Source organism: Pleurodeles waltl, chromosome 4_2 (assembly GCF_031143425.1).
Source record: "Pleurodeles waltl isolate 20211129_DDA chromosome 4_2, aPleWal1.hap1.20221129, whole genome shotgun sequence".
Taxonomy (NCBI): Eukaryota; Metazoa; Chordata; class Amphibia; order Caudata; family Salamandridae; genus Pleurodeles; species Pleurodeles waltl.
Window position 1 is genome coordinate 272,792,824 of NC_090443.1, and position 14,903 is coordinate 272,807,726.

Genomic DNA, 14,903 nt, shown 5'->3' on the forward strand with positions numbered 1-14,903 from the left:
AGGACTGAGGTAGTGGATGTGATATTCCACTGGTTCTGGAGGGGGCTAGGTGTCCAGAGTGCTTCATCCTGCCAAGGACTAAGGTAGTGGATGTGAAACTCCACTGGTTTTGGAGGGGGCTTGGTGCCCAGAGTGCTTCATCCTGCCAAGGACTGAGGTAATGGATGTGATACTCCACTGGTTCTGGAGAGGGCTTGGTGCCCAGAGTGCTTCATCCTGCCAAGGACTGAGGTAGTGGATGTGATACTCCATTGGTTCTGGAGGGGGCTTGTTGCCCAGAGTGCTTCATCCTGCCAAGGACTGAGGTAGTGGATGTGAAACTCCACTGGTTCTGGAGGGGGCTTTGTGCCCAGAGTGCTTCATCCTGCCAATAACTGAGGTAGTGGATGTGATATTCCACTGGTTCTGGAGGGGGCTAGGTGTCCAGAGTGCTTCATCCTGCCAAGGACTGAGGTAGTGGATCTGATACTCCAATGACGGTTGGCCAAAATGGAAGTTGTCCAGGCCCCTGGAACTGATCACCAGCCACGTACGACTGACCACTGGGGATGGCAGCCATGTCTGGTGGTGCCACTGGCACAGGATGTTGTGTGGCTACTGGCGGTGCTGGCAGCGGCCTCAGTAGCGGCTGTGCTTGCGGCGCTCATTGGGCAGCGGTGCTGGTGGGTGGCTCAGTGAGCGTGCCTCTGGCGGTGGTGTCCTGGGCAGCGGTGCTGTTGGGTGGCTCAGTGAGTGTGCTTCTGGCGGCGGTGTCCTGGGCAGCGGTGCCCGTGGCGGCGTGCATGTGCCATTGCCTGTGGCGGTCTTGTCTGCTGTGCAGGTTGGCAGTGACTTCCCTTTCTTTCTCTGGCCCTTCCCCACCTAGGATGGTGGTGCAGCTGTATTGCCACTCACAGCTGTAGTCCTGGGAGAGCCCTTGGTGGCAGGTGTTTTGGCCTTCTCCCTCCAGGCTGTGGCCAACCTCTTTAGTTTTTGAGGTGGGGGACTTGGCCTGGCTCCTTGGCACACTGGCTGCCCTGCTGCTTGGCACACTCCAGAAGCCGGGGACTGCTGGCACGACTGTTCCCGGTGATGTGGCGGCTGAGGTGCTGGGTTGGGACCTGGAAAGGCGGGCCCTAGGGGACGGAAGGGGTGGGGGAGGTATAGGGAAGAGGTCAAAGTTTGATAGGAAAAGTTTTTAAGTCACACTGGGATGGGTAGATGGAGGGGGTTTGGGAGTGGAGGAAGAGGTAGTGGTTGTAGGAGGTGTTCATTTGCTGACTTTGGGTGAAGATGCATGGGCTGGAGAATGTCGTGAGGTGGATGGCTGTTGGGTGGGTGTGTGACTGCGTTTGTGTAGTTTGGGAGGTGCGCTCACAGACACACTGGGAGAGGACACAGGGGATGTGTAAATGGTAGTGGGGGTGGTGAGTGCCCGTGAGCGGTGTGTGGGGATGGGCGTGCTGGTGATGGACGTAGTGTCTGAAGATGTAGTGCCTGCAGGTGTGAGTGGAGATGTGATAGGGAGGGAGGAGGGCGACGTGGAGGAGGGGGGCACAGTGGAGGCATTGGATGTTGGTATGTCTGCATGGGTATAATGTTTGTGTGAGTGCCTGTGGGATGTGTGGTGCTTATGTTTGCCAGACCTACCCTTGTGTGTTGAGGTGTGTGCATGCTGGTCTGATGGTGTGCTTGGGATAGGCTGAGGTACTGGGGATTGAATCTGGGTGGAGGAAGTTGGAGGGGGTATGCTGGGCACAGGGACAATGGCTGCCATCAGTGCTGAGGCCAGAGTCAGAAAAGCTCGCTGTTGGGCTGCCTGACCATAATGAATGCCCTCCAGGTATGCATTTGCCTGTTGCAACTGCCTCTCTACACCCTGGATGGCAGTCAGAGTGGTAGACTGCCCAACAGTGAGGGATCTGAGGTGGTCAATGGCCTCCTCACTGAGGGCAGCAGGGCTGACAGGGGCAGGTGCTGGGGTGCCTGGGGCGAAGGAGATGCCCACCCTCCTGTGTGAGCGGCCACGGGACACAGGCTGAGGGGCTGATGGGAGGGTGGTGTTGGTAGGGGGGGTGGCGACTGTACCTGTAGATGCGGTGGGCACAGAGGGGCCCGCCACCGCAAGGGAGCTCCCATCAGAGGAGGAGTCGGAGTCGCTGCTGTCAGCTCCTGTCCCCGCCGTGGAGCTCCCCTCGCCCTCCGTCCCACTGGTGAATTCGGAGTCCGTAGTCTCGCCCTCCAGGGCCATGTGGGATGCAGCTCCCTCCTGCTCCGGTGGCACTGCTCCTCCGCCTGATAATGCTAGTCTACACAAGAACAGTGAGACCACAAAAAGGGGGGGGGGAAGAAAGTAGAAAGACATGTTCAGTGCATGCAATACCGCTACTGTTGGCGGGCACTACAGACACAGCAGCCCTCTGCACTACGCTATGCACTTAGAGTTCCCTAATGAATCACAGGGCCATGGGGTACAAGGCCTATGCCCGATTGCGGCACACATGGAAGTCACAGGAGCCTGACTAGGGGTAGATGGCTCTTAACACTGGTGGGGTGGGGTGCCACATAGACTGCCTCACGAAGGGACCTTGCCTGCAAAACTCACCCTGGCCTAGGTTAACCCACTGCCCACCTCCCCCACCCAGACACCTCCCATGCACGCTGAATCTGCTGAATGAGAGTGTACTCACCCCCTTGTGGCTGCTTTGATGGCCTCAAGCGCCCATCCAACTCCGGATACGCCACCGCCAGGATCCGGAACATCAGGGGGGTCATGGTGTGATGGGCACCCCTCCCACATTGGGAGGCCATCCCCAGCTGGGCCTCCGCCGTCTTCTTGCTCCAGCGGTGAATGTCCTACAATCTTTTACGGCAGTGGGTGCTCCGTCTGTGGTGGACCCCCAGGGTCCGGACTTCCTTGCCGATGGCACGCCAAATATCCTTCTTCTGGTGGGCGCTGACCTACAGGAATAGTACAGGGGAAAAGGAGAAAATATAACCGTCCGGACTGTCACAGTCATTGGCCCACGTTCCCACCCTTGCCATGAAGCACATACACTCACTGTCGTTTCATGCACACCTCATTCCACCCCCCATCTCCCATCCACACCACTCCAAACAGGCATTGCTCATACAGTGCAATGGGTGGGTGACTCTGTACCCCAGTGCTTCCATTCATGTGTAGGACCTTGTGTGCTAATTGTTTAGGGGTCTGTGTGGGTATGTGTAGTGGCCATGCATTGGTGATGGGTGTCCATACTTTCTTGTTGCATGCAGGGCCTGGTTTTGGGATGTGTGGTTTGTGATAGTGGGACATCTGTGAGGAGTTGGAGTGATGGGGGTGAGGGTGGGGGTATGTGATAGCATTCAGGTAGGGTGGGGGATGTAATAGTTAAGATTTGACTTACCAGAGTCCATTCCTCCAGCTACTCCTGCGAGGCCCTCAGGATGCAGTATAGCCAAGACCTGCTCCTCCCATGTTGTTAGTTGTGGGGGAGGAGGTGGGGGTCCGCCGCCAGTCCTCTGAACTGCGATGTGGTTTCTTGAGACCACAGAATGCACCTTCTGCCGTAGGTCGTTCCACCTCTTCCTGATGTCCTCCCGTGTTCTTGGATGCTGTCCCACTGCATTGACCCTGTCCACGATTCTGCGCCATAGCTCCATCTTCCTAGCTATGGTGGTGTGCTGCACCTGTGATCTGAATAGCTGTGGCTCTACATGGATGATTTCCTCCACCATGACCATGAGCTCCTCCTCAGAAAACCTGAGGTGTCTTTGCGGTGCCATAGGGTGGTGTGGGTGATGTGTGAGGTGGTGTGTTTTGTGATGTGTGTGGTGATGTTTAGGGGTGTGTGATGTTTTGTGCGTGGATGTATATGTGTGATGGTGTTGTGTGCCTCTGTATGCTGGTGTTGTCTTTGCTGTGCTGTCTCTCTGGCTTTTGTCAAAATTTTTGGTAGTAAGGGTTTGTGGGTAATATGGGTGTGTGTTTTATATTGTATTGGGTGTGTGGGAGTGGTGTGTGTATGTGTATCTGGTGTGTGAATTTGGAATTGTCCAATGTGGTTGTGTTTTGTAGATGTGTGTGTATTTTGAGTGCGGCGGTGTGTACTGCCAATGGAATACAGCGGTTGAAAGACCACCGTGTAGATTCGTGGGTCGTGATAGTGTGGGCGTATTCCTGTTGGCGTGACAGTGGAGGTTTTGTTATCGCCACTTTATCACTGACCTTTGGAGTGGCGGACTTGTGTGGGTGTCTAGATTTTGGCGGATTCCGAGCTGTGGGTCGTAATAGCTGTGGCGGAATTCTGCAGCCATGGCTGTGTGTTTGCAGTCTTCTGCACAGTGGTAAGCGGGATTTACCGCCAATGTTGTAATGAGGGCCATAATCTCTTGGTCAAGAAGGCATTCATTTTACTTGCCTTCTCGTAAATCTTTTCTTTCAGGCATAACAGGGCCTTCCCAGATCTCTTTGTGGCCAGGAGATGAATCTGAGCTGTTGGAAAATGTATTATTTGTAAGGGCAGGTAAGTACCTACACTTAGCAATAGGCCACTAACCTCCACTTAGGTTGAGTCAGGTCTCAATAAATTAAACACAGCTCAACCCTTCGTAGCTTGGCAACAAGCGACAAGGCTTAACTTGGGAGACAAGTGTGTAAAGCATTTAAAAATCACAAAACATTAAATAGGAAAAACACAAAACACAATAAAAATCCAACACCAATTTATAAAAAAAAAAGATTATATTTTTATCTTTAAAATGACACCAAAACAATTAAAATCGGAAAAGGGGAACTGGAGATGTGAATTTTCAAAGAATGAATGTATTCTAACGCATAGAAGCAACTAGCGCTCAAAGGGTTTAAAAAAAGGTCACACTGGAAAGGAGCTAAGTCCAGACTTCAGGCCACCCACGAGGTAACACTGTCACTCTTACTTTCAGAAGTGTTTCTTGAGTCAGGAAAGTGGTCCACAGCACCAGCCAAGGGGTCAGAGGCTCTGGTTTGCGTCTTGGGGTCTGGGACTCCAACTCCCACAATGCACCTCTTCAACTTATGGAGCTGCTCCAAACATCTCCAACCTTCTGGATCTTCTTCCAGAGGTCCTTTTCGGGTCCTTGCAGTGTCCACAACTTGATCCAAGGTTCCAGAAGCTCTGCGTTGCTTCTTGGGAGTTGAGACTACAATTCCCAGAATGCACCTGGACAGAATCCTCAAATGGTCACTAGACGCTGGTCGGCTGGGCTCTGCTTGCAGGACTTGATGCAGGTGACTCTGGGCAGCTCCTTTGTACCTGCAGCAAACAGGGAGTCCTTTCTTGAAGCATTAGAAGACAGGCAAAGTCCTTTTAGTGGTGAAGCTCGAGTGTGCAGCTGGTGCAGTCCTTCAGAGTGCAGTGTCCAGGTGCAGTTCAGGGGTCCAGCAGGGCAGCCCTTCTTCATCTGAAGTTCTTCCTTGTTGGAATCTGGTAGGGATCTGAGGTGTGGGTGCAGGCATGCCAGTTTTATCCTTGCTCCTGGGTGAAAAACAAAGGGATCATAGGTTCTCCAATCAGGTGCAGGGACCTTCCCCTTCCCCCTGCGATGACCACTTCCTGGGAAGTGTGGCAAAAATCAATCCCAGGGAGCAACTTTCCTCAAAAATCTATCATGGCTGAAACTGATTTTTGGAGGATACATCAGGCTGAGCCCACCCACTGGTGTGGTTAAAAATCTTAAACACGCCCTTCTCGTGCCCTCTCCTAATCTAATCAGGGGGCACCTAATTGTCTGTGTTCGCAGGATGTGAGGGAGGTGCTGGGTTGCTCCAATTGCCTTCCCAGCCTTCGAAGACCAGTTTGGCAGCCCTCCCCCTTCCTGCTTCTCCATCTGCTGAGGGAAAATCTCCTCCCACAGGAACATTCATTTGTTTAGCCCAGGCTACTTCACACCTCATCAAGGACGCCTGGCCAGGCTGCCAGAGGCTTGCCAATCAGAGCAAAGCACTACAGGGCTGAAGTTGGCAACGTTTTACATAAAGTTTAAAACTCTTTACCCGAACAAGTCATATTAAATCCAACAATTGTAAGTTGTTGGGATTTATTATAACAATTGATTTAATAGCAAACTTAAGGTATCTGTCACTTAAGGGGACTTTATAAATTAAAATAAAGTCTCCCCCATTCTAGCCTATGAAGACCATTCACTACAATAAGGGAAAAACAAATGTGGCTGTTTTATCTCACCAGGCCTTATGAAACTATTTTTATAAGGTCCCTGCTTATAGTTACATGGCACTCAACCCTAGAGGCACATGGGGCACACCTTAGGGGTGACATATGTACAAATAAGGTAGTTTAAGACTTTGGAAGAACTTTGAATTCTAAAGTCGAATTTGCATGTAACATTAATTTAAAAGCAGCCAGCAAGGCAGGCCTGCCTTTAAAATGACACTGGGCACCACAGCAGTGCACCTATAGGCGCACTACCTATGCTGGGGTCCTTAAACCTACATGCCCTACCATATACTAGGGACTTATAGGTTGGTTGACATAGCCAATTATAATTAGCCTAATTTGCATACTGATTTTACACAAAGCACAGGCCCTGGGACTGGTTAGCAGTACACAGGGCACCATCAGAGTCAGGAAAATACTAGCAAAAAGTAAAAAAGGGGGCAAAAAGTCAAAAGGCCTCTGCAATCAGCCCTGTTTTCTCACATGAGCCTTCAGTATTTTCATTTTCTGCGGGGATCCCAAGGATCCCACTTCTTTGTTCTTGTCTTCTGCAGAGTGAAGTTAAGCTTCCTAAAAGGTTTCTTAACATAGCCTGTGGATTCTCCTCTGAGCTGCTCTCGTGGTTATACACTGTCCCCTTATAAAAATCTTAAAGGCATCCTATAGAACAGGTGGGGACACTTTGCCGTTATCATTATCCTCAACGTATTGTTTGATAGTGTCTTTTAGGAAATGGTTGATAAGTCAATCTTTAAGCAGTAACTTACCAAATGTCCAGCCTCTCCTTCCCTGAGTGGGTTGCTTGTTCCCACCCTCCCACAGTAGCATGGTCTGTAATTACTATTATGCCATGAATGACTGAACATGTGACATTCACTATACCCACATGTACCAGGCCAAATCAACTCTAGACTAAGGGGCTGATTACGAGTTTGGCGGTCCCTCGACTGCCATGCTGGCGTTCCGATGGCCAAAAGCCTGGCAGTTCGTACCACCATATTATGAGATTGGCGGCATAGGAAATAGGAGACCGCCAGTGGTCTGCCACCAATGCCAGGCAGCACAGACCGCTGCGGTCTTCTGGAGAAACAAACAGGCCGGCGGAGACCATGTTACCACCGGACCTATTACGAGGTTTCACACCGCCAATGTGACTGCTGCGGTCCAACCACCACAGAGCACCAGGTGGAAAGGAACAGTATAAAGGGAGACACTCACCTGCATACTGTAATACACGTCTGGAGCAGCCATCCATCATGACCCTTAACTCCTCATCAGTAACTTGTGGGTGTTTTCATGGTGACATGGTGGTGTAAAAAAAAGTGAGGGAAAGGGAAAAAATCAATAAATTAGTAAGTGCTGTGTGATGAATGGGTGGCGTGCAGTGAAGTGTGTGATAGTGTGCAAATATGTGTTTCGGGGGAACAGTGTGGATGTGGGATGTGTGGCTTATGTGAGGTGGAGTGGTGCCTATACTATTGTTTCAACTACTGTTGTTGTGTTCTGTGTTGTGGAGGCAAAGGATTGTGGTGTGTGAAGGGGTGTGTTTTATAGTGTGAATGGTGGGTGTGTTGAGTGTGTGTCGATTGGAAGGCCACCATGGCAAGACAGCAATGGCAACGTTTGAGTTGTAATAGGTTCGGTGATTGGTTGGTAGGCTGGCAGTCCCAGTGATCAGACCGCCTCTTTTCTGCCCTACAGGGTCCTGGTGGAGTCATAAATTTGGTTGCCTTTTGGGGAGCTTGACTGGGTAACTCATAATACCAACATGGCGGTCTTTTGGCGGCTGCCACTGCTGCAGTCTTGCAGTCAGACCGCCAAACTCGTAATGAGGCCCTAAGTCTTATGAACATGTGAGAAAAATATAAACTCCATAGAGACAGGATTTTTTTCTCTCCATATTTCAGAGACCTGACTCTTGCATTACACATCTAAGGGGCTGACAGTGAGACATGGCTCCTTGTGTATACCTATCATGAGGGAATTTAGCTAAGCGTGCCTCTGGGGCTAGATTAAAGTCATCAACTTACAAAAATTCAGCTAAGTCCCAATCTCTATTCTTGGTCAGCAATTCTAGCAGAAAAGTGCCTTGGCCAGAACCTGGGGCATGTACATTTAAGATATTGAGAATATGCTCAAGGCATCTCTTCTCCAGGTAAATGTGCCGGTCCTCTCTCAAATTTTTTATTAGTTTCACGTTCTGAAAAAGCAGATCCTTATGCAGTCCTAAGATGACTCTTCATTTTTTGGTTGTGTAAATGTGAAATATTAAGTTGGGAAAGTGATTTTTCAAGAAACCAATATCTGCTGATCGTAGGTGTGTTTCCTGGAGACCCACTACACCAGGCAGTGCCTCTTTAATGTCCCTCCAAATATCGTGTCTTTTAACTAGGGAGTTCAGTCCTTGTACATTCCAGGATAAAACATTCACCATGTTCCTGCTGTACTAAGATCCATGTGTGAAATCTGTCCAGCTTTCGCTTTCTACGCTGAATGATAACCTCAGGTCTTAACCGTCTCAAAAAGCTCATACCCTTTGTCTCTTTCCCCAACCCTCACATTGCTTATCCCTAACTCCCATCCCCCAATTCCCTCTTATCCGTCACCTGAAAGCTACAGAAATTTAAGGATGCATCCATTCTCATGCAGTGGTGAGGTGTCTTTCAGTCTGCTACTCCTCTCCCGTGCCCCTAGGTCCTTATTACAACATGCTACAAAAGTTGTCATACCTCTGGAGCAGCATCATTTTAGCTCCACCATTAAATGACATAAATAGGCAATATATATGTGACCTTTTCACTACATACTTTGTGTGTCCTAATGTTATTAATGTAATGTGGTGCCCTTGAATTCAATACTGGAGTGCCTACACCGTAGAACTAGAGAATCATATACACTGCATGCCTTAACCTTGTTAAATGAAATATAGTAATTTGAAATGAATTAGAAACCATCCTCACTTTAATGAAATGCATTTGCATTAGAAACAAGAAGAGTTCATGTAAACATGTGCACTAATGATCTCACATTGCGTTTAAAATGTAGTTCACAGTTGCATTTACACCTGTGTATTCAAATGTTACATTGCTTTTATCGGAAACTGTGATATGAGTTTAATTTAAAATTTGTGTACTGACATTTCCATACATTTGTAGTTATATGTGCACAACTGATATGTTTAAACTTGACTTGATTAGGCCTGAGTTTCTTTCAGCATGATACAGTATTTTTCCATTTCTGTTCCTATGTCTTTTTCTTTGCGGGAGCATACACATGAATTGCTACCTTGGGGATAGCTGTTATACTGTATTAGTGATAGAGAGCCTGAGAAAGAGACCTTGATGAGGAACATGGAGAAATGGAGTGTTAGCTGACAGTTTCTATTCAGTAATGGATAGAAAGTTTCAGGTGATCAAGGCTAACATAATTCTTAGGACTGATCTGGGAGAATCCACTAATGTTGCAGTTCACATGTGAGAATGGAGAAGACGATGGAATCCCTGATTGGTGTGAATGGGGGATGTTACTTAGAAGATTCATGTTGTATTAACTAGTGCTCTCACAGGTTGCTGGAATGGACTATTCCTTTGGACTTTAAGAAGTGCAGACCTCTGTGCTTTCTCCTTTAGCTTGTTAAGCTAATATTAATTGTTTCTCTAGAAGACTCTTGACCAAGCTTCTGAAATGCTAACACCTTCCCTCATATACAAGCACCTATAGATTGTCTCCTTTTTTCAACATTTTCCCCGACGTTTCAGATTTTTCATGATTTATTCAACCAGCTTAATTCAGGTCCTAAGGTAGATGACTTTAGATATTATCCTGGCTGTTAACTTGTAATAAACCCATTAACTTTATTCTTGATTCCTGGTCCTCATTGTGTAGCCTAATGTCTTACACTGTTAACTGGATGTTGTTGTAACTCCATACACCCCTCAACTCGACAATAAACGACACTCTCAAAATTTGAATTTGAGAGCGAGAAGGGCCCAGCGCTCCATCACCTCTTAGATCGTAAACAGTGCTCAGTAACTTTAATGTTTATCACCAATTTTGCATGTCACTCATAAGTGATCTTGAAAGCAGGTGTCTGTGATGCATGGTCATAACTCTTGCTCCTTCAGTTATAGGTTGATCATCTTGGCCCTTTCACCCAGTCACAATATTCTTTGTTTTTTTCTGGTTTCTGACTTTCCCCTTTAGGTGACGTCTGAGGACTTGCAACTGTTGGACCGATAATTTCCTGAGCCTCTTCCAAGTTATGGGCCACATGCGTTTTTGAGATCATTTGACACCACAGAGCAAACAGGAAAGTACATCTATACCGGATCGGTCTCCTTCACAGATTCTCAGGTGTGCTCTTCATGTGTTGTCAGGAAAACTATTGCCAGTGTTGTTAAGTTTTTCCCTCAGCAAAAATAATTCCCCTTTTCCTTGTACCCACATTGGTTGCAGCGGCGTCCTCACTCATGGTGGCTCTTGCAGAGGCTGTTCTTAGAACTAGCTTCTTCAGGTTTAACTGCCACTCAAGATGGTGGTCGCAAATCTTTGTGAGGTCAGCGCTCTAGTGTTTCTACCTTAGTCTTGTGCTGAACCTTCCCTCCAGCTGTTTCTCTCTGGGAGCTGTGCACTTCAACTGTCATCCTGAGGAGAATGAGCAGTGTTCCTGAGGCGCTTCGTTTCATAGAGAATTCTTCCAGTTTTGAGTAATTAATTATTTTTCTTGTTACGGTGCACACCAGCTACTTTTATATATATTCAAAAGCTCTTCGCCTTGCAGACTTGCCGGTCTTAGAGACAAACCTCAGTGCTCAGACTAATTCCTAGAGACTGTGATTGTGAAAACTGAACCTTGAGAAGGAGTTTTTGTTTCCTGTAAAAGACATTAGTAGATTGTATATTTGTGAACCTTTGAACTGTTCTCCAGAGAACCTTGGATACCTCTGACTCTGGGAGAAAAGAAGATATTAAGTTAATCATGTTATCTTAGAGAGAGGCTAGTCTCTCAAAAGATCCAGGTCAGGAGAATTGTAGAACTGGTTGAATGTGAATGGCTGAACAGTTGAATGTGCAGTAGGAATGTACTTATCTATGCTCTTATCATCCGACTGCAGGTCCTTCCTTTAAAGAAATCCCAATAAGAAGAAAGGTGCAGGTTACAAAAGCACACACTGAATATACTATCTTCAAGTGGGAAACACAGGCTGGAACTTGATCTGGAGGCGGTCTCTCTTTTTCTAATTCCATTCCTCTTTCCCCCTAGTGTATGCAGGATTCAGATAATCAGTAAAGTCTGAGCATGCATCTGTTGAAGGGAGTTGGGTAAAAAGGCATCTGCTCCTGTGGAAGTTTGATTTAATGGGTAATCTCCTGACATGTGTGCATCCTAATTTTCCCCTTGTCTTTCAACCTTTTCCCTCTCCCTCTGATCCTGTTTTGCATTTATTTATTTATGTTCCATCCCTTACTTTGTTTTAGGGGGTTACATTCCAACTGTTTGTTTTTCTGAGTCTGAAGCTTTAAGGACTTGAACTTCCTTGCCTAGGAGCACTTCTTCCAGCTCTCCCCACCATCTCCTTTTAATTGGTGTATTTATTAGAGTATTATAATTGCATGAAAAGAGGATAGAGTGAGTGGTGATGCCCCTTCCACCTGCTTCACAAATAATCAAGAAACAGTGAGTCAGACTGAAAGGTCGTGTTCTGATATTCATGTGTCTAGATGATGGGTGAGTTTTTTCTGAGCAGGTGTCTTAACAGCTTGCTCTTTGCGCACTGCCTTTTTCCATGGGGTGCTTTAAACTTTATTTGGCTGCGTCTCATTTTTCGTCCACTCTCTGAGACTTGGCTGGTCTTTGAGTAGAAGGTTGGGGATATGCTCTTCTTTGTGGTTGCCTGAAAAAATGCAGAACAGCACTATGTGAGGATTTGTGAAAAGGGCCCTAATATACTAACTGAAACTGTTTCCGCACCTTTGTCTTTCTAGCCACCCGATCTACCCATTGGCTTTCCCCTTCATCTTTAAATACAAAGACATTCAATCTCCCATTCACATAACCTGCTCACACCTGTGCATCCTTCCACCCATTCCCAAGTGTTCATCGTCCACCCTCACCCTATCACATATACATCAACCTCAACCAATAATTAATCTATCAGCCAACACTTGCCTTCATCCAGCTACATGACCACATTTATTCAATCTACCACCACGGCATGCACCACCAGCCTTTCAACCATCTATTTGTTGTTGTCATGCCTCTGCATCCTTATGAGGCACAGTAAAATTAAGAGACACTTGCCCACCAAAGTGTTCACTGATCTGTAACCTCGCTGCACATACCCAAGTGTTTCCTATTACATGTATGGCAGCTCCAGAGTTTGAACTACAAATGCTGCCACTTCCACACGTTTTCAGTCTTCTAAGAGGTCAGAAGGAGTATTTTATATCAGTTTTGCAATGGTAACCTCCTCTGTATACCACATAGCAGAACTGCTTGTCGTTTCGGTTGTGTGAATGAACATTTCTTTTGTTGCATTGCCACAGAAATTATTTCAATTGGATGTGAAAGCTGCAGAGCTAAATTGTAGAGAAATTGTGTTTATTTAATTTAATTGATTTCATTCTTTGTTTAAATTGTTCAAGACACCAAGGAACTGTCAGCAGAGTTGGATGTGTTGGAGTTTATGCCTGGTTGCTCTGGTTTATAACATGAGAAAGCCGCCAGCATATGTTGTCCTTTTGATTTGTACTAAGTGCATCATACACTTCTTTTGCAGAAACATGCTGTCGCAGTGCCAGCACTTTAACAAAAATAAAACAAGTCCTACACACGTGCATCAGTTCATAGCCTAGAAGTACACTGGTTTTGAGCAACTCATACACCTGATAAGACCAGAAGGCGCCCTGCTCTGTATGTGTTTCCTGGATGCCCCTTGGCAGTGTGTGATTGAGCCCCAGTGAGACCGGAAAGCGTCCTGCTATCTATCAATTTCCTGGGTGCCCCTTGGCAGTGTGGTTCCGCCCTGGTGTGATAAATAAGGTGCCAGTCACAACGAAGACCTATGAACAAATCTGGTTTATTGGAGCACTCACGCATGCTCCTAACAAACCAAATGCTCCTTCTCGTCTGACCAGAAAGAACATTCCATTCACAGTATTCTTTATACTATAACTTTCACTAGACTATTACACATCTCTTTTCTCTCAAACAAATAAAGTGCAATGAACAAATATAAAATAATCATAAAGAGTAACAAATTTGAAAAAATTATTTCTACCCTAGCTAACATCATCCTACGTTACAATTTTAATAAAACAATAAATTAAAACATACATAATACATTATAAAAATGTTGTATTTGTTTGGCAATTTTATATGTCTACTGACTTTGACACCAAACTCATTTGTTTTTATCACTTAATGCATTGTATTCTTCACAATTACTCTACCAGGTATTATCAGTAACACCTGCTTTACTGTTTGCGTATACTTTGACTGACTCACATCCAAAATCGGGATCAGATAGACAAATTGACTCACAACTTCCACTGTTTACCCGTGCTGATCTGGAACAATGCCACCATGATCCATTACTCAACATAGCTGAAGTCCTTCCAATCTCAACTACTTTCCAAGGTTTTTAATTCTTCAATTCTCCCTTTCTAACATGTGTAGGAACCTTAATCTTAACCCATTCACCAACACTAACAATTAGATTCACCTGTCCATTTTCCTTGCACCTATTTTGGTTTTTATTCTCAACATACATCCTAGCCTCCTTATAAATTTTATTCATGTCATAGATCTGTACTTTGTTTCCCAATCAAGATGGATTTAAACCCAATCCAGATTTTCTTCCCTTCAACAACAAAAAAGGAGAAAACTTAGTTGAACAATGAGGTGTACAGTAATAGGACCAAATCAATTGTGCAACATGTTCCTTAACATCAATCCTAGCTCTTAATGCCAACTGAATTGCTTCTACTAAAGTTCTGTTAACCTCTTCTGTGCCTTGGACGAGATGATCTCGTCCAAGGCTACAGTTCCCCTGTGCCTTGGACGAGATCATCTCGTCCATGGCACAGGGGAACTTGGGGGCGCGCTAGCGCGCCCCCCGTGCACCCCCCTTCCCCCCCCAAGTCGGGGATGGAAGGGGAAGACCTTCCCCTTCCACCCCCGACCCCCCTCACCCCCCCCCAGGGGGGGCGGAAACCTCTAGGCACCAGGGACCATTTTTTTTTTTTTGTTTCATTTTTTTCTATTGAGGTGGGGAGCGACCCCTTAGGCAAGGGTCGTTCCCCTTGGGGGAAAATTATATTTTGGCCATTTCTGCCCCCCTTGGGGGCAGATTGGCCTATTTTGATGAGGCCAATCTGCCCCCAAGGGGGGTAGAAACCACTAGACACCAGGGATTTTTTTTTTTTTTATTGTTATTGACAAAAGGGAGCGACCCCTTGGGCAAGGGTCGCTCCCAGGGGGGCATATTTTCGGGAAGGCCTTTTCTGCCCCCCCTGGGGGCAGATCGGCCTACTATTAGGCCGATCTGCCCCCAGGGGGGGCAGAAACCTCTAGGCACCAGGGACCATTTTTTTTTTTGTTTTTTTCATTTATTTTTTTTTGGTGGGGAGCGACCCCTTAGGCAAGGGTCGCTCCCAATGGGGGAAAATTATATTTTGCCCATTTCTGCCCCCCTTGGGGGCAGATTG